The sequence below is a fragment of the Tamandua tetradactyla genome, chromosome 20 (genome assembly GCF_023851605.1).
Source record: "Tamandua tetradactyla isolate mTamTet1 chromosome 20, mTamTet1.pri, whole genome shotgun sequence".
NCBI lineage: Eukaryota > Metazoa > Chordata > Mammalia > Pilosa > Myrmecophagidae > Tamandua > Tamandua tetradactyla.
Window position 1 is genome coordinate 44,692,730 of NC_135346.1, and position 20,982 is coordinate 44,713,711.

The window sequence follows — 20,982 nt, forward strand, 5'->3', positions numbered from 1 at the left end:
TTGCACAGATTTCCCAGTTGGCCATAGAAAATGCTGATCTTGCTTCCTAGTACAAAAATGAAAGATTGATGGTGATTTCATTCTGTGGGTATGGCAGATGGGAATTGCATCTCATATTCTCGGGTATATAGAAAACATTTAAAAATATATGTAGGGCAGGCAGTGATGGCTCAACAGGCAGAGTTCTTGCCTGCCGTGCTGGAGACCCAGGTTCAATTCCCAGTGCCTGCCCATGTAAAAAACAAGACAAAACAAATATATATATATATATATATATATATATGATGTAGCTTAATTTCTATCTTAAGGCCTCATTCTGCTAGGCAGACAGCTAAGTTTATCTCAGCTAGCTCAAGTCCCACCTCCCCTTGCATAGGGTCAGGGAACTGGGTAGAGGCAGGGTGGTAGGGTGGTGGGACTGCTGAGCTATGCTTTACCCTGACATCTTAGTCCTTCAGTTCTGGTGGTTTTTCTCTGCTGTTTCTATGACAAACATGTGATCTGGGAGTCTCACAAGGCAGTCATTCTGTCTTCCAGTCTGCTACCCTTTTTGAATCATGTAGTCTTTGCTTCCCAACTCCTTGTGGTTTCCTCCTCTGAGCAAATTGTGTCAGATTCCCTTAGTTCCCTTCTGCCTTCCTTTTTTTTTGGGGGGGGGGGGGAATCCTTCTGTGCAGGTTTGAAAGGATTTATGTATCCTAGAAAAGCCATGTTTTAATCCTAATCAATCTTGTGGGAGCAACCGTTTCTTCTTCTATTCAGTGCTTTGGGTTGAAAACTTGATTAGGTTATCTCGTGGCAATGTAACTCACCCAACTGTGGTATTAACTTTTTTTTTTTAATGGGCAGGCACCGGGAATCGAACCTGGGTCTCGAGCATGACAGGTGAGAATTGTGCCTGCTGAGCCACCATCACACCACCCAGGTATTAACTTTTGAATAGAGGGAGATGTGACTCCACTCGTTGCAGGTGGGTCTTGATTAGTTTACTGCAATCCTTAAAAAGAGGAAACATTTTGTAGAAAGCTTGAGAACGATGGGAGAGAAACAAAGCTGAGTCATGAGAATGATGAGAGCAGCAGAGACACGAGAACTAGAGTCCACCAGCCAGCGACCTTTAGAGATGAGGAATGCCCCTGGGAAGCTTCATGAAGCAAGAGGCCTGGAGAGGAAGCAAGAAGCATTGCCATGTTCACCATGTGCCTTTGCAGTTGGGACAGAAACCCTCAACTTCATCAGCCTTTCTTGAGTGAGATAACCTCTTGTTGGTGCCTTAATTTGGAAGTTTTTATAGACTTGCTTTAATTTGGACATTCCCATGCCTTAGAGCTGTTAACTAGCAACTTATTAAACTCCCCCTTTAAAAAGCCATTCCGTCTCTGGTGTATCGCATTCCAGCAGCTAGCAAACTAGAAAACCTTCCTTGGGTGGAATTGAGTAGGCAGCTGGAAGCTCTGCTTCCTCCCTTGTTTCCAATCAGTTCTGTTTGATTTTAAATTTGGTTACGGTGGAGGTCAGGTGTGATACAATGGGAAACCAAGGCTAAGACGTATGAGTACAGGTAGTTTGTTACTCCCAGAGAGAGAAGGGTGCCAGGAGGGATTGGAGTGGGTGACGTACTAGTGGGCCAGGTGCTGAGCAGAGCACAAGGGGCATGTCGCAGAGCACAGGGGCATGTGGGCTTGTGTCCTGATTGGGTCCAGGGGTGGAGGTTAGATTTCTCACGTGAGTCCAGGATTGATAAGTTTAAAGCAAATGGGCATGAAAGGGTAAGGGGCTAGGGGTCTGAGGGTAGTGGAGATGGTGAGCCAATCATTTAGGACCACCTGTGAATTCTAGGTGAGATGTGTGGTGGTAGCTGTGGATACGGGTTTGGGCTCTGGGGGAGTTTATGACCCAGGGCTGGACAGCTGCTTATTATCTAGGTCAAAGGTCAGGGTTGAGGCAAGTGGCTTAACCAAAGTGGATGCCGAGGCAGCACACTGCAAAATTTGATAGTTGTAACATCCCCTCAAATACTTTCCTAACTGTATAAGTTTGTAAGCTGCCAGAATGCAATATACCAGAAATGGAATGGCTTTTAAAAAAGGGATATAATAATTTCCAAGTTTACAGTTCTAAGGAAGTTAAAGTATCTAAAATAATACACCAAAAACAGGTAACCTTCACTCAAGAAAGTCTAATGACTTTTCTGAACAGCTGTGTCATCTGGGAAGTCATGTGGCTGGCATCTGCTGGTCTCTTGCTCCTGAGCTCCATTGTTTTCAGCCTCTGACCCCGTGGGGGTTCCTCACTTTGCTTCTCCAGGACTGGCTTTCATCTCTTGGCTTCCCCTGGCTTTCTTCAGATTCTGGCTTGCTTAACATCTTATGGTGACGTCTGCTGGGCTCCAGGCATCTCCAAACATCCATGTCTCTTCTCTCTAAGTGTCAACATCTGTGTCAGCTCTGCTCTCTGCAAAACATTTCCTTTTTGAAAGGACTGCAGTAAATTAATCAAGACCTATGTGGAATGGTTGGAATCATATCTCCATCTAATCAAAAGATCACACTCACAATTGGGCCTGCCATGTCTCTGTGGAGATATTCTAATCAAAATTTCCACCCATGATATATATTTTTTAATAGTGAACAAAATTTAATCCCCAGTGTCACCGAGCAGCTAGAAGGAAAACCTAAAATTGTGGAACAGTAACCCGTACCAAATTCTGAAAGCTGTTCTATAATAATTTGTTGCAATGTTCTTTGAAATTCATTGCTTTTTTGGATGTATGCTATATTTTACAGTAGAAAAATAAATTAAAAAAAATAAAGGTGAGGAAGGAGATTGTGGCCTGGTCTTTTTGTTTGTACCATATGCTTATTTTCTGGTTCATTCATTTGGGCCCTTTTTATGGTCGTCTTCTTTCTATTACCTTTCATTTTAATTTTTTGTGTTTCTTAACTCTTAAGGAGGAAGCATGGATTACTGAGTTTCTTTTTTAAAAACCTGTGCTGGAGCTTTGTCCAAAGAACTGCTACTCCAGTGAGGAAGAAGGGAGCATGGTGAATGGCCCAATGATCTACAAACAGGGCCCCTCCGAGGAAAGGCAGCTGTCCCGAAGCTTTCGGGTTTGTGGGAATGACATTGTCAAAGATAAAAAAACAGAAAAAAGGGGAGTGGCAGTGGTTGGGCCAGTTCTGTTTTCTAGCGTTCTGTTGGACAGGAAGACTGAAGGAAACTCGTCCAAGATGAATTGTTCCAAGTTTAGGCCTCTTTCTCTTGTTTATTTGTCTTGGGTTCCATTTCATATGCGTCTCGGTTGGGGGAAGGAGACAGAGATACACTTCTAATCTCCAGGCCCAGTAAAAGGTTCACCTACGATGTGGAATCAGGATTAAAAGAAACAGCTGCTCCCACATGGTTGAATTGGGATTGAAATATGGGGTACATAATAGCTTCTAACCCACACACTTAACCGAGAGTCTCCTCCTTCCCTTGAAGACTTTGACTTTCGGAATTTAAAATCAAGAAGATGCTTTTTGTTTGTTTGCTTTAATTCTGTCTTGTCCCAATTTTCCCCAGAGGCATTAAATGTGATGCGGTGAGGGAAAAAGGGAAACATACTTGGAGGGAAAAATCAGACCATATCCCAGTACTATCCAACCAAGTGCTGGATTACAGTGTTCATGCTTATGGGGCCTGAAATTGTTTTGGGAAAAAATGGATTCTTTGATGTTTCTAAAGTTAATAGTCATCGTGGCTAAAATTGGAATATTGTGGTCTTGCACTTGTTTTATCTTTTTTTAAAATTACATACAGTTTCTTTTCAGGGCCTTTACAATGCCTCTGGCCCTAGAAGGAATATCCTAGTTAATAACCTCTGATCTAGGTCAGTCAGAACTTTTTTACTCCTCTGAAATATGGAGAGCTTGTTTAGAAACTTGTTACAATGAAAATTTCCAAACATGCAAAGAAGTAAAGAAAATGAAAAACTTGAAGCTTTCACCCAGTTTTAACAACCATTGACATTTTGCCCTCCTAGTTTTATCTTTTTGCTTTTGCCCACTCACTGTTTTTCTCTGAAACATTTTAACACAAATCTTATAAATCTTGTCAGTTAATCACTCTGTACTTTAGTATGAACCTTAAAAAAGGACGTTCTTTCATAATAACACCTAATAGAATTAGGTCCTTAATATTATTCAAACCCGGAACACATTAAAATTGCTTTGATTATCATAAAATATTTTTTAAATAATTTGAATAATTGGTTTTTTATTGACTTGGTTTTCAAATGTGTTCTGTCCATTGTTTCATGGCTCTTAAATTGCAAATTTCTTTCTGCTATTTTATTTCCTAGAGTAGTTCTCTTTTCTTCCCCTACCTCCACCTTTGTATCTTGTTGAAAACGATGTAATTGTCCTTTGGAATTTCCCATATTTTTGATTTAGCTAATGTTTCCTGGGGTACTGGCTGTCTTTTCCTTTATCCCCAGAATTTCTTGTGAGCAGGAAGCTCAACAGGCGAATTAGTTTCCGTGTCAGTTCTTGTTTTTTGCAGGAACATGTTGTAGGTGATGCATTGTAGTTTATATTTCATTACTTCATGGGATAAGTATGGAAACTTAGAATGTCATCTTAGTTTCCTATTCCCGCCATAACAAATCACCACAAACTGAGTTGCTTATTAAAACAGAAACTTATTCTCTTACACTTTGGAGGTTAGAAGTCTTAAATCAAAGTGTCAGCAGAGCCACACTTCCTCTGAAGCCTCTAAGGAAGCACCCCTCCTTGCCTCTTCCAGCTTCTCGTCCCCGGTGTTCCTTGGCTTGTGGCAGCATAACTCCAATCTCTGTCTTTGTATTCTCATGGCCTTCCCCTCTGTGCATCTGTGTGTGTCTTCTCTTATTATAAGGGCACCAGATACTGAGAATCTCTATTCCAATTATGTATTCCGAACCTGGGGAAATAAGCACAGGATGGGTTCGGGGGCACACAGGACCCACTGAGACAGACCTGAGCTAAAACTCCACTGATGACCTGACCTCCATAAAGCCAATTCCAACCTAGTTGATCACAGTGACGTTTTGAGTCTCTTGGAGTTAGTGTCAGTTCAGGCCAAGTGTCCAGTAACACCTGAAAAGTCTGATTATTTTATTTCACCCATTGCGCAGTCACCCTGGTTAAAAAGCATTGTCCTTTTGGGCAATACTGGGAGACAGATTAATAGCATACGTTTTTGGTGGTGTAGCAGGGTCCTTCCTTAGGGTGTCCTGGCCTCCCCTTGGTTCAAGGAATCTGGGTCTGTACACTGTCTCCAGTCTGGGAATTGATTGAGGGACTCTCAGTTTATGATTCAAGCTAACTTCTGTTCACTTGATGTAAAACATTTCCACTTATTCAAATCAAGTAAGAATTTAGTAGACTGCTCATGTATTCTTTTTTCCCTGGGGACACCATGATCAACTAGCCAACCACATGCCTCTTCCTAAGTCACACTTGCCTAGTACTATTTATTTTCTAGTTTGATAGATCTTATATATCCTTGGAATGGCCATTCTGGAAAAAAATAAATTTAGATGCACTTTCAGAATTTCTTTCTGTCTCAAAACCTGTACAAGCTATGAACAGAATCCCTCTTTTTATGGAGCAAAACTGCAGAATAAAGATTTGCATCTGAGCAACTGAAGGGAGAGAGATTTGTATTTATAGTGACCTTGTCTTTCAAAATAGGGATTTGGCTATGAGAATTGATGTACTTGAGTGACAAAGGACAGAGTATTTAAAACTGGAATTGTTTTGAAAAATCCCATTGTATAACCTTTTAATAGACATATATATGTCCCTAATTTGGACTGGGCCTTTCTTCAAAATCTGATGTTCAGTTCAGACATTCTATTGCTGATATCAATCATTGTAGCATAAAGAGCATGGGCTGGGAAGTATCATTTGAGCAGAGACCTAAATAAATGAGGAATGAGGAAACCACAAGAATTCCCAAGTGGAAATGTGCTCCAGATAGAAGGAACAATAAGTTCCAGAGCCCTGAGGTAGGTGTGTGCTTACCTGGTACAAGGATAATAAGAAGGCTGGTATAGTTGGAGCTCACTGATCAAGGGAAAGAACAGTAGAACATAAGATGCATAGGGGCCAGATCATGTATTATACTGTAGGCCATGGTAAATGTTCTTGTTTTCTTCTAAGTGTGAGGGAAAAACTTTGGAGGTCTTAGAGTCTTGGTGAGAGATGATGGAGTTTTGGAATAGAGTGCTGGTGGTGACAGTGGGGAGAGATGGTTGTGTTTTGGGTATCATTTAAAGATATCCAAAGAAGATGAACTTGCTGATAGATTTTTGTGGATACAGTGTGAGAGATAAAGAAGTGTCAAGGAAGACCCAAAAGTTTTGGCCAGGATGACTGAACAAGTGGAGATGACATTTGCTAAAATGAGGAACACCACAGGAGGAATAGATTTTGTGGGATGCAAAATCAGGATTTCGTATTGGAAAGCATTGCATTTTGAGATGTCTGTTAGACATTGTTGAGAGAAAATTCTGCGTCTCACATTTCCGCACACCTTGTGAGCAGAGGATTTGACAGTTGTTCTAGAATAGCTTTTCAAGGATGTTTATGTAGATGACAACCTTGGAAGACAAAGATAGTGTCTTCCTCCAGAGCAAAGGGGCAGGTTTTTTTTTTTTTTTTTTTTTTTACTGTCTATTATAGTAAAAATGTCTCCTTCTGGAAAAATGTTGGAGAGGTTTGTTTAAATCCCATTATAAAATATTGAGATTCCCTGAGCCAGGGCTTCCAACAGCTGTAACATAAACCTACTGTGTACATAGTATCCATATGAGCAGCTCCATTTTGCCCTGGGGGACTTGAGGAATCAGGCAAACCAGAGAAAACATGAAGCTCATGTACATGCTGTTCTATAAGGAAGACTTTTGTCTTTAACTCCAGGGTTTCAGAACTTCTATCAGCAGGCTCTATTGTCAGCTTACAAGTAGGGTAAAATCTCAGACTCTTTATAGTTCTCGGCAATTGTACAAGTGGAGAGGTTAAGCAAGCAGTAGAAGTCTGAAGTTGGGGGGATGTAGGGGTTGGACATGATTAAACAAGAGCATGTTAATTAATAATAAATAAAGACATGGGAACAGTAATCACACTATCCTTTGAAAGAATAGAATTTAGTGGTGGTTAGTATATTCAATATTATTTAATTCTAGGCATTTTCACCACCCAAAAATAAAACCCAATGTCCATTAGCAGTCACTCCCCCCAACTGGGGAGCTGGGGAGCTCTAAGAGCTAATACTCTACTTTCTGTTTTTATGGATTTGCTATTCTGGATGATTCCTATAAATGGAATCATATAATGTGAACTTTTGTCTCTCAATTCTCTTACTTGGTATAATATTTTCAAGGTTTATCCATGTTATCCCATGAATAATCAGTACTTCCTTCCTTTTTATGACTAAATAATACTACGTTGTGTGGATATACCATATTTTATTTATTCATTTATTGGATGATAGATATTTAGGTAGTTTCTACTTTTTGGCTGTTATGAATAAAGCTGTTATGAACATTTGTGTTTTTGTATGGACATATGCTAGGTATCTTCTCAGAGGACATGAGGGCAAAGACACACATGGACATTTGCACACCAGTGTTCATAGCAGCATTATTTACAATTGTGAAGAGATGGAAACAACCAAAATGTCCACAATCAAAAGATGAGTGTCTAAACAAGATGTGGTATATACATACGATGGAATATTATGCAGCTATAAAACAGAATAAAGTTATGAAGTATATAACAGCATGGATGGACCTTGAGGACATTATGCCGAGTGAGATTAGCCAGAAACAAAAGGACAAATACAGTATGGTCTCACTGATATGAACTAACATTAGTGAATGAACTTGGAGAATTTCAGTTAAGAATAGAGACCATCAGGAGATAGAAATAAGGTAGAATTTGGATAATTGGAGCAGAAGGGATACAGACTGTGCAACAGGACTGATTGTAAAAATTCAGAAATGGATAGCACAATACTACCTAACTGTAATACAATAATGTTAGCATACTGAACGAAGCCTAATGTGAGAATGATAGAGGGAGGAGGGCTGGGGGCACAAATGAAATCAGAAGGAAAGATAGATGATAAAGACTGAGATGGTATAATCTAGGAATGCCTAGAGTGTACAATGACAGTGACCAAATGTACAAATTAAAAAATGTTTTTGCTTGAGGAATAACAAAGGAATTCAATATTGCAGGGTGTTGAAAATAGATGGTAATTCATATTTTAAAACTTTAACTTATGTGTGAGACTAAAGCAAAAAATGTTTATTTGGTACAAAATTTATATTTTGAAGAGTGCATTTCCTAATATGTGGACAGTTTAATTGAACACCATAAGTACATGGGACCTTGAGTAGGGTATGAGATTTTGTAGGTTTGTCCAGAGTGATGCCCCAAAAAATTCTAGAGTGATTTGAACAGTTAATAAGAAAGTATTTTCAAAGTCCCCTTGAGAGAATGGTGAGAAGGGGAAAATTCAACTTCTCCATGTGGAGAATTCCTGATTATCTCACAAGCAGTGGGGACAACCAAAGCAATAGGCTGCACCATCAGTCTTGGGGTTTGTTCTTATGAAATTTATCCCCACAAAGGATAGGCTAAGCCTACTTAAAACTAGTCTAAGAGTCACCCCAAGAGAACCTCTTTTGTTGCTCAGATGTGGCCTCTCTCTCTCCCAACCAACATGACAAGCAAACTCACCGCCCTCCCCCTCTCTATGTGGGACATGGCTCCCAGGGGTGTGGACCTTCCTGGCAACGTGGGTCAGAAACCTAGAATGAGCTGAGACTCAGCATCAAGGGATTGAGAAAACCTTCTTGATCAAAAGGAGGAAGAGAGAAATGAGACAAAATAAAGTGCCAATGGCTGAGAGATTTCAAACAGAGTTGAGAGGTTATCCTGGAGGTTTTTCTTATGCATTAAATAGATATCACCTTTTAAGTTAAGGTATATTTGAGAGAGTGGAGGGAAGTGCCTGAAAATATAGAGCTGTGTTCCAGTAGCCATGTTTCTTGAAGATGATTGTATAATGATATAGCTTTCACAATGTGACTTTTGTGATTGTGTAAACCTTGTGTCTGATGCTTCTTTTATTTACAGTATGGACAGATGAGTAAAATATATGGATTAAAAATAAGTAAATAATGGAGGGCACAAATTTGAAAATACATTCAGTAGATTTAAATGCTAGTGATCAATGAAAGGGAGTGGTAAGAGGTATAGAAAAAAAATAGGGGAAACAAAGGCTAAAATATATTGCGTAGATGGAAATACTAGCAGTCAATGAGAGGGAGGGGTAAGGGGCATGGTATGTATGAGTTTTTTTCTTTTTATTTCTTTTTCTGAATTGATGCAAATGTTCTAAGAAATGATTATGGTGGAGAATATACAACTATGTGATGATATTGTTATGTTTAAAAAAAGTTTAAAAAAAAGGAACTGTAAACTTGTAATAAATTTCCTTATTAAAACCTGTTCCATTTCTTATATATTGCATTTTGGCAGCTTTAGTAAACCAAAACAACCAGTTTACATTCCCACCAGCAATGTATATAATGGTCCCAGATGCTCCACATTCTTGTCAATACTTGTTAGTGTCAGTCTATTTGATTATAGCCATCATAATGGGTGTGAAGTGCTACCTCACTGTGATTTTGATTTGTATTCTTTAATTACTAACGATGCTGAGAATCTTTTCATGTGCTTATTGGCCATTTTAATATATTCTTTGGATAGAAAAGTCTATCGAAATCCTATGACCATTTTAAAACTGGGTTATTTGTGTTTGTTATTGTTGTTGAGTTAGAATAGTTCTTCATGTATTCTGAACTCTAGACCTTTATTAGATATATTATTTACAAATATTTTCTTCTATTCTGTGAATTGTCTTTTTACTTTCTTTTTTTTTTTTTTACAAACAAACAAACAAAAAACTATATTTCAGGTGCAGTTTCATTCAGTGTTCCAACATAGTTACATTACACTTAGGTATTATTGTGCTGTCCATTTTTGAGTTTTTGTATCTAGTCCTGTTGCACAGTCTGTATCCCTTCAGCTCCAGTTACCCATTATCTTACCCTGTTTCTAACTCCTGCTGGTCTCTGTTACCAATGATATATTCCAAGCTGATTCTCGAATGTCGGTTCACATCAGTGGGACCATACAGTATTTGTCCTTTAGTTTTTGGCTAGACTCACTCAGCATAATGTTCTCTAGGTCCATCCATGTTATTACATGCTTCATAAGTTTATCCTGTCTTAAAGCTGCATAATATTCCATCGTAGGTATACGCCACAGTTTGTTTAGCCACTCGTCTGTTGATGGACATTTTGGCTGTTTCCATCTCTTTGCAATTGTAGATAATGCTGCTATAAACACTGGTGTGCAAATGTCCGTCTGTGTCTTTGCCCTTAAGTCCTTTGAGTAGATACCTAGCAGTGGTATTGCTGGGTCGTAATCCATTCTGCCATTCTATGTCTTTTGATTGGGAAATTCAGTCCATTAACTTTTAGTGTTATTACTGTTTGGATAATATTTTCCTTTACCATTTTGGCTTTTGTATTATGTATATCATAACTGATTGTCCTTCTTTCTACACTTTACTCCATACCTCTCTCTTCTGTCTTTTTGTATCTGACTCCAGTGCTCCCTTTAGTATTTCTTGCAGAGCTGGTCTCTTGGTCACAAATCCTCTCAGTGACTTTTTGTCTATAAATGTTTTAATTTCTCCTTCATTTTTGAAGGACAATTTTGCTGGATATAGAAGTCTTGGTTGGCAGTTTTTCTCTTTTAGTAATTTAAATATATCATCCCACTGTCTTCTAGCTTCCATGGTTTCTGCTGAGAAATCTACATATAGTCTTATTGGGTTTCCCTTGTATGTGACAGATTGTTTTTCTCTTGCTGCTTTCAAGATCCTCTCTTTCTCTTTGACCTCTGACATTCTAACTAGTAAGTGTCTTGGAGAACGCCTATTTGGGTCTATTCTCTTTGGGGTGCGCTGCACTTCTTGGATCTGTAAATTTAGGTCTTTCATAAGAGTTGGGAAATTTTCAGTGATAATTTCTTCCATTAGTTTTTCTTCTCCTTTTCCCTTCTCTTCTCCTTCTGGGACACCCACAACACGTATATTTGTGCGCTTCATATTGTCATTCAGCTCCCTGATCCCCTGCTCAAGTTTTTCCATTCTTTTCCCTATAGTTTCTGTTTCTTTTTGGAATTCAGATGTTCCATCCTCCAGTTCACTAATTGTAGCTTCTGTCTCTTTAGATCTACCATTGTAGGTATCCATTGTTTTTTCCATTTTTTCTTCTTTGTCCTTCACTCCCATAAGTTCTGTGATTTGTTTTTTCAGATTTTCTATTTCTTCTTTTTGTTCAGCCCATGTCTTCTTCATGTCCTCCCTCAATTTATTGATTTGGTTTTTGAAGAGTTTTTCCATTTCTGTTCGTATATTCAGCATTAGTTGTCTCAGCTCCTGTATCTCATTTGAACTATTGGTTTGTTCCTTTGACTGGGCCATATCTTTAACCTTCCAAGCGTCATCCATTATTTTCTGCTGGTGTCTGGGCATTTGATCAGATTTTCCTGGGTGTGGGACCCGGCTGGTTGAAATGTTTTTCTGTGAAATCTCTGGGCTCTATTTTTCTTTTCCTGCCCAGTAGGTGGCGCTCGTGGCGCTCGTCTGTCTGCGGGGCCCACCAGTAAAAGATGCTGTGGCTCCTTTAACTTGCCAATCTGAATCTCGCAGTGGGTCCAGGAAACCGCGCGTGGAGGGGACCCCAGTCGCCAGCCGCCCCCCGCCGGGAAAACCCGCGCCCCTGGGGTATCTCACCACAGCAGATTCTCCCTGCCCATTCAGCCGTTCCAGAATGGGGTACGCTGTCTTTTTGGTCACTGTCGTGGCTCCGGGAGCTGTTTCGTATTGTTTCTGTTTCTTTAGTTGCTTTTCTGGAGGAGGAACTAAGACCCGCGTGTCTTACCAAGCCGCCATCTTCTCGGAATCCTTTCTCTTTTTACTTTCTTTATGGTATCCTTTGAAGCACAAAAGTTTTTAATATTATGAAGTCAATTTAGCAATGTTTTCTTTTGCTTTTGGTGTCATAGTTGAGAAATCACTTCCTACTCCAACATCACAAAAATTTACCCTTATGTTTTTTCCTAAAAGGCTTATAGTTTTAGGACTTATATTTATGTCAAAGGTCCAATTTGAGTTAATTTCTGCATCTGGATAGACCAATTGTCCCAGAAACATTTTTTTTTTAAAGACAATTCTTTCCCTCATTGGATTCTTGGCACTTTTGTTGAAAACTAACCATACATATACAGGTTTATTTCTGTGCTTTCAATTCTGTTCCATTACACTGATATCACATGTTCCATGGATCCATATGATTATCCTTAGGCCAGTGCCAAACAACACTGATTACTGCAGCTCTGTAGTAAGTTGTGCAATCAGGAATGTGACTCCTATACCTTCGTTCCTTTTTACTGGGAACCTTGCATTTCCATATGAATTCTAGGATCAGCTTGTCAATTTCTGCAAAAACGGCAGCTGTGATTTTGATAGGATTTGTGTGGAATATAATGTCTTATTCTTAGAAAAGACATTATTTTCATTTTGACCAGAAAGGTCTCTGCTTTTCACGACCTTAAATCTCGCAGTAATAAGCAAATACTGTCAGCCGCATTTGTTAGGCTCAGATTAAAATCAAGAGCTTGTTCCTCTTTTGCAGAACATATCACATTGATGACTTTACATTCATTTGGGTAACTCCTTGAGGGGGGGGGACCATGTCTGCTTTCCCTGACCTCTGCATCCCCAGGCTAAGCCCAGGGGCTTGTACATAAATGGTGCTCAAACTGCTGTCCAGATGCAGGATCTGCTCTAGCAGGCTAGTTGGCCAGTCAATGGGAACGAGGCAGAAAGTCACATCTTGAGCTGTGCCAAATTGATGCGAACCAGGATATGTAAAGGAGAACTGTGGCTTGACCAGACACAAAGGTATACACATTGTATGATTTCATTTATATGAAATGTTCATAGAAGGCAAATATATAGAAGCAGAGAGCAGATTAGTGATTGCCTAAGGCTGGGGGTGAAACTATGGTGTGACTATAAATGGACACCAGGTTTCTTTTTAGGTTGATGAAAATTAGATTGTGGTGATGATTATACAACCATATAGCTATGCTGTAATTCACTGAATTCTACACTTAAAAAAAGTGAATTTAATGGTATGTAAATTATATCTTAGTGAGGCTGTTTAGAAAGAGAACTCTGGCCCAACACTGGGGCCTTTACCCAATAAAGCCAAGGTCAATTTTTACTGGGGAAAATGATGTAGATAAGGCAGTTCAAAGGAGCTATATTTCACTGCCTCTCCTCCCCCCAGTTGGAGATGAAATGACTGCAAGTAATAGCAAATTAAAAGGCGCAGTGGGTTGAAGGAATAGTACAAAGCAATCGGGACTGAAACTCACAGTGAAGGTAATGAGGGATCAAGGGCCAAGAGTCCTGTTGGGAATTGATCTACAAAAGAGCCTGGCATACAAAGTAGAGAATGGACACCAGGCTGAAGGGAGACTGGGGACTCTTATCTTAACCGATATGCCTAGTTCTTGACAGCACAGAAACGAAGAAGGTCACAGCCTTGCTTTTTAGCAGCACCAGGGAACCACGTTTGAAACACTCCAGGGCAGGGCTGGTCACCCTGGTGTGAAAAAAACTATAGCAGCAGCCAGGGAAATGTGGCAGTGTGAAAACCTTCCAGTTAGGAGCCATCACTTCGCCACTTACCCTTGTCAGTGCAGCTGCTGGGATGGCTCCGAAGGGAAGGAAAATGATCAACAGTGGCCCCTGACAGGTTACAAGGGAAGAAGTAAATGTTCGACAAATGGCTGCAGATCATGTTGGCCAGGTTGTCTGACTCCAAATCCTGCCCCCGAACTAGATGCTGGAGAGTTTGCATCCCTCAAAGTCGCAGAGTCTAAATCACATCCAGAGGCTCTTTCCTGCTTTGAACTTCTACTCACCCCAAGGTAAAATGAACTTGGCCTTCAAAGCCTGCTTTGTTTATTTGCAATGCCTACTTTCTTATCAGTCTCTAACATATGTGTTGTTATGTTATTTATGGAATTTATGTCATTATTTATCAGGAATTATGTTAAGGAACCATCAGGCATACACTCATTTTCACACAACCAGGAAGTTAAGGGTCTGATATTCCTATTATGCAATGAGGATATAAGCTCAGAGACTAGGGTTAACTTGCTGAAATCACACAGCTAGTAAATGGCAGAGGGGGAGCTTGAACTTGTGCGTGTCTGTGTGAGGCAAAAGCTCATTTTCTCACATATTCTGCTGTCCTGTCTTTCCAAGTAACTACCTCTACTGTGAATCTTCAATGGGTCATCCCACTTGCATGTCTGGCTAAAGAGTAAACTCCTTCTAAGAGTGGAATTAAACAGCAAATTCTTTTCCTTTAGTCCTGTGGACACTCATACAGGATGGTACATATGCCAGATATGAGTATAACAAAGACCAGCTTTGTAACCCCTATCTACCAGTTGGAGATAAGGGTCCCACCTCACTCTTGCATTAGGGGCTGGGACAGTGGTGGGAGTTGGGGCTGGGCATGTTCCCAGCATCCTGCAATCCTCAGAGGGCTCTGGGTCCAGCAGATCTGTTCAGGGCACAACCAGCCTCTCAGCCAGCATTCCACTACAGCGACAGATGCTGCACACACCTCACAGCTTGTCCAGTTTTATTGGGTCTCTTGGGGAGAGACTTGAGCCAACTCTCTTCAAGCAGCCAACTGGCTTGGTTTTGACTCTTCATGGGTCATGCTGAGCCCTCGCCTGGGTTACACAAGCCCACACAACACACCCAGCCTTTCCGATGGCCACTTAAAGCCACTTGCATTCTCAAATTTAAATCTAACACTTATACCTAAATTCCAACTAGAGCATGTATTTAAAGTCTACAGGTCTTGATTAATCTTGGGGAGAGATTGATGCCCAAGGGGAAAAGCCTTATTGCCTCTTATCCCTCCATAAAATAGTAAAATAGTGGGAGGATTAAATAGATGGCAACATCCCTATTTTAGCAATAAGAAGCTGGCTCAGAGGGGTTTCTAGACTCCTATGCACTTGGCACCTTGTCTGTGGATACCTCATGTAAAATATTTTTTCATCAGCTGACTGAGTCACCGTATAGTTGGTAGAAGAGAGGAGAAAACAGAGGAATAATTTCTTTAGTTGTAAAGCTCTCCCAGTTCTGTTCCCCTTTCAGGAACACCATGCAGGAAGCAGTGAGGTGGAAGCCACATGTGAGCACTGTAGTCGGAAAGTGACTGATGCTATCATTAGGTCTGTGAGTTGTGCTTCCTTCCTGCTCAGCTCTTTCCTAATGACATTTTTTCCCTTTTGATTTCTTCTCCCTTTCGTAAGAAAGCTCTGTGTGGAATGAAGCCCAGACTCCGGAGTCTGATTTGAATGGAGGCGCTATTATTAGTTATATCTGTGTTCCTTAAAATGAAACTTTCTTCATATATTTTTCCATGTTATAAAAGATTTATATTTATGAAGTGTACATTTTTAGTAATAACCTTTTGAGCCTCCTTGGAAAACAGATGCAATTTTCTTTTGCAGACCACACGAGGGCAGTGGTGTCACATGTAAAAGATGTCTGCCTTCTGCTTTCTGAACAGATGGCACATTTGTTAGACTTCATTGGATGTATTTTTGCTTTATTGAAGCACAGGGGAATTTTGCATTTGCAGGTAGAATGGGGGAAAGATAGTTAAAATTTTATACCTTATTTTTATCTCTTTGTTTATGCTGATCGAGGTAGCAAAGGCAGTTGATTTATCCTCCTTTTTTGCTGTTTTGAGGGATTGGTGTGCTAACAAGCTGAGGTGAGTGTTCATTACCACTGTGACCCTGGCAGAAGATGTTCTGTTGATTTTGAATTTAATTGGAAATGTCACCAATATAATACATAAACCCATCCTTCTCCTAAACCCTCCGATAACTTTAGATGTGACCCAAATCCTATCGTTCCTAGCCAGAAATCTTTGCATTTAATCTTTTTGCACACTTATTAAGTAGACAGGATCCAGCCAGCTTTCTCTGAGGATGGAGCTGTATGTTATTCCTTAACTCCACAATCATAGAAACTCAGAAATATCCCTTTCACAGATGGGGCTGCTGCTTCTGGGCTCGTAATGTCCCTTGGACCCTAAAGGCATGGGAAGTCTTAACTCAGACCTAATCAGCCTACTCTTTCTAAAGTTGGATAATGCACAGGTTGCAGCACAAAGGATGGACAGTTCTAGCATCTATCCTACAGACACATTTGGTTTATCTTACTATATTGGCCCGTACAGTATTTATTTCTTTCTTTATTTGAATTAGTAGTCAAGTCTTAAATCCAAACAGTTCTCATTAAATACCTACATTTACTGCTTTTCTTGAAATATTGGACATAGTCTCCTGGTGACAATCTGCTGCAGCCACTTTCTCTGGCTGTATGTAGTCACTGCACATCCCGGTTTCCCCTTTTGTTTCCCTCACACAAAGGGAGGTACCATTTGTAATCACGTTTGCACTGTTTTTGTCACCATGCAAAGGAAAATGAGAATTTAATAACCATGCCTGTCCCAAAGTAGAAAAATGAAAGATCTACTGTGGGAGCCACGCATCTCAAGAAAAATGAGCCTCCATGTAGACATGCTTGCCGCAGCATTTAGAGTAACCGCCAGACCTCGCAAACATTGGAATTTCAGCACCTCGGAGAGCTCTACTTTTGAAGCTGGGCAGGCTGGACTTGACCTTGGGTAAAGTACCTCACTCCTGTGATTTTTTAAAAATCCTGATGGTTAAATGGAGATGACCTCAGTAACTCTCACAGCAGTCCTGCTTAGGAGGGTGCCTGATACCCATTGAGAGGTCAGTCAATCCCTGGATTTTCATTACCTTCCCCATGGCAGCAGTGGGTTGCAGGCTGGTGGTCCAGAGAACCTCCTAACTAGTGCTCCTTTGTCAAATGGTACATTCACTGCTTGTCCAGGCTGGAGGGGAGGAAAGGGTTAGCGGAGATGGGGAGTTGGAGAGAAAAGCCCTTTTGATCTAGGGCTCTGACCCTGTCGTGTCTGGATGCCTGTTCAGGAGCCTCGCGATGGCAGTTGAGCTCTGTGCAGCTCGAGGAACAGACAGGAAATCCATTCTTCTTCTGCAGATGCATCGGCAAAACGCCCAAAGCAAACATTAGAGGAAGTTTGCTTTAGTGGAGACAAACTCACAACTTTGCTCTCTCAAAGCCTCTGTTTACAAGTCAAAGCCAAGGCTCAAATGGGCTTTCTTTGCACGCTCACCTACAGAAGTGCTGGTCTTCTGCTGGAAGAGACCTCCTCCTGGCTCCAGTATAAGTGGGGGAATACAGCTCAGTTAGAGAATCGCTTTTCCCCCTTGGGGACCGAAGGCTACCCACCCCCAAAATCCCCGGGTTCAGTTTTGGGAAACCTGGAATTGAGAAAAAAGCTCTTAAAATGGGTGAGTTATAAAGTTGAGCTTCAAACATAGTTGTTGAAGCTTCTGAAAAAGGAAATAGACAGGTGCTGGCTTGGGGTAGTTGGGGTGGTACTCAGAGGTACTAAACCAGGCTGGTCAGAGAATAGAAACCCCTGAAGATATCCATCAAGAGGTGGCAGTGGCTTCATCATCCAATGTTATAACTGGATTACGTGTATCTTTTAGCTTGAATAAAGTCACTTCCTGGCTAATCTAATAGCCAAGGTCTGGAAAAAATATGTTGTTTAAAGGTAGAGTTTGGTGAATTAGAAAAAGTAGCCCAGATCTTATATAATTTTATGTTCTGATAAAAAGTGTTGTTTTAGTTGGCTAGAATCCAGGCTCTGAGACCAGAAAAATGGTTTGCATTTTAGCTCCAGCCTGTTAATAGCTCTAAAATCTTAGGTTTAAGTTCATAACAATGAGCCTCATTTTCTCATTTATATAACCGGTAGCTCCCTCACCAGGTCCTCATGAGGATAAATGACATAGTGCACATGAAGTGCTTCTCACATGCCCTGGCAAAAGTAAGAGAACAAAAGTTATACCTTATTATATTATGTAAATCCAAAAGCCTTCTCTGACCACTTGAGCTGACACTGAGCTCTCCCATTACTAAATATTTTATAGTTGGGGTTTCAAGGCATAGAACTTGACATTACATGTGACTTAGTTACGGCTGCCCAAACCAAATTTGGACTTTGAAAAAAATAATAAGGATCATTTCAAGCATACCATATGTAGAAAGATAATAGCATGGATCCCTCTTTGCTTGTCACTGGATTGGGACTCTCATGATAGTTATTTTTCTGTCATTAACGCTAATTGCTCCATGCACAGGAGATGTTCCTTCACCCTGTAGGTGAAGATGTCCACTCAGCCTCTCTGAACACCAAGAAGATTCCACCCCCTCCCCCCATTTTTCTAAGAAACAGAGAGATTTACTCTCTTGTCTCCCCATTCCAGTTCTCCAAGGGTGTGTACTGTCTTTATTTCATTTTTGTACCCCAGTCCCTAACAGAGCCTAATGAGAAATAATGTTGTTTCAATGAATAACTTCCCAGTTTTTCTAAAGTTTTTATTTTTAGGTCTGCTTTCTAGTATCAGATTTGAAACTCTTTGACGCTTAAAGCTGAAAGTCGGAGAAGGCAAATCTCAGAGGTGAATCTGTCTCTCTTTCTCTCCCTCTCTCTTTTTCTCTTGTTTGGTACTGTGATTGATATCCAGGGACATAGCATATTAACTTTTCTCAAGATGTTGAAAAAAATAAAAATTAAATGCAAGAGGAAACACAATCCTACATGTATTTATGTGGCATTGAACAATGTCTTAGGAAATGGATGTTTTGTGCCATAATTCCTCTTGATGGCACTGGAGGATTAAACATCTTCTCAAGCCTGGTCTTTCAGATTCTAAATCCTATTATCTAGGTTAGCTCATCTGTATTCAAAAGATCAATGTTGCATTATTACAAAGATCCTTTCAAGTGTAAAAAGGATGGCACTTCATTACAGAGAGTAAAAGAAACTAATCAAACTTTCTTGGTGAAATCATTGACTTTTTTAAGTAAAGGGCAAATTTAAGAATTTGAAAGTCCGAGATGCGAGAGAGCTGGGTGGTTTGGACTCACTCTGGCATGTGGCTGGTTGTAGCATGCATCTTGGATAACCCAAAGAAGACAGAGCCCTTCTTGTAAGGGTCTTAATGCTCCCAATTGTTCTAATTTTTTTTTTTTGTCACTCCTCTGTTTTTTGTCTTGGAAAAAGTGAGCTGCTGGCGGGAAAACTGAAAGAGACAATCCATGATACAGGATATTGGGCTGGTTAATAGAAATTATTGGGAAACAGTTGGTAAATATTGTGTATTCACTACCTTAGCTGTTCTTTCTAGACATTTCTTATTTCTTATCATCCTAGGCTGGGTCCGCTGTATTAACACGCAGGATGTTGATTAGGGAGTGCTCTTGGGCTGGGCACCTGTGGAAGGGAGAGGAGAGAAGCAGGCTTGGGTAGAAGGGGAAGGTAATTCATGAGGCATACGTAGGGATGCCCTTGAGGAACACTGGAATTAGATGGCTGTTCAGAGCTGACTCTCCAGAAGAGGAAAGACAGCCTGTCTGAGAGTTACTATATGGCATGAAGACCAACCTGGGAAGAGGTTCGGCTTTAGATAGGCATCTGTCTTTAGCTGAGACTATCCCTGCAGGAGGCTGAAACCTGGGACTGTTTGTTGACAATGATCCCAGCTGCCTTTTTGGTAAAAATCCGTTCATTTCTGAAGGGATGAGCTGGACAACCCATCACAGTGCCCGCTGCACTTACCATCTTAAAAGAAAACGTTCTTCTACCACTTTCTGTGTTTCAGGACTGTGCTAGGTACGGGGGCTTACAGTGATGAATAGGGAATAGGCCTTCCATTCAAGATAATTCTGAGCATCCTTGTTTTGACAATGATTTGTTCATCATTAGATGTCAGGCACGGTTATAAGCACTCAACTTGTATTATGTTATTTAACCCACAAAACCTTATGAAATAGTTGGTGATCTCATCCTCATTTTAGAGATGGGCAAACTGAGGCAGATGGTGGGGAAGCTTGAGGCAGGCTCTCTTCAGAGCCATTATAGTCTGCTGCTAAACTACCTCCCAAATGTTGCCCTCTCTGTGACAACAGAACTATCATTTTTATTCTTGTAACTCACGTCTGGGTTAGTTATAACATTTGCTTAATGAGATATATTTAGCATGGTGACTGCTATAAAGCTGCTTGGGCCAGGCCACGTAAGTCTATTGAGCATTTGAAATATGGAAGGTCCAAATTGGTAAAAGTGAAGACTACCCACCAGATTTCAAAGACATACATGGTATCTAAAGGGAATGTAAACAATGTCTCATCAATTGTTTGAAATTGTGTGCATTTTGGAAATATTGGGTTAAATAAAATATATTGTCAATTTTCACCTCTTCTTATTTTTGATATGGCAACAAGAAAAGTAAAAATTACTTACGTGGCTCTGCATTTCTGGCTTGCCTTTTATTCCTGTTGGACAGTGCTGCCTTAGAGAATCTGGGGGTCCTCTAATGGGAATGTCTTTTGTTCTTTAATGCAGAGAAAATTTCTATGTAGTTTGGTATTGGGATCAGGTTCTTTTGATATGCTTCATTTAATTGGTATCTATTAATAAGGATTCTCTCCACCAAGTGGCCACTACAGCTGGTTGTTCAGTGATTGTTCGGAGCTAGTTAGAGGCAGCCTAAGTGAGATGAATTAAAGTTCTGTTGTTGTAGGAGAAGAAGGTCATCAACTTGAAATTAATCAACGGATTTCAAATCACTAGGAAGG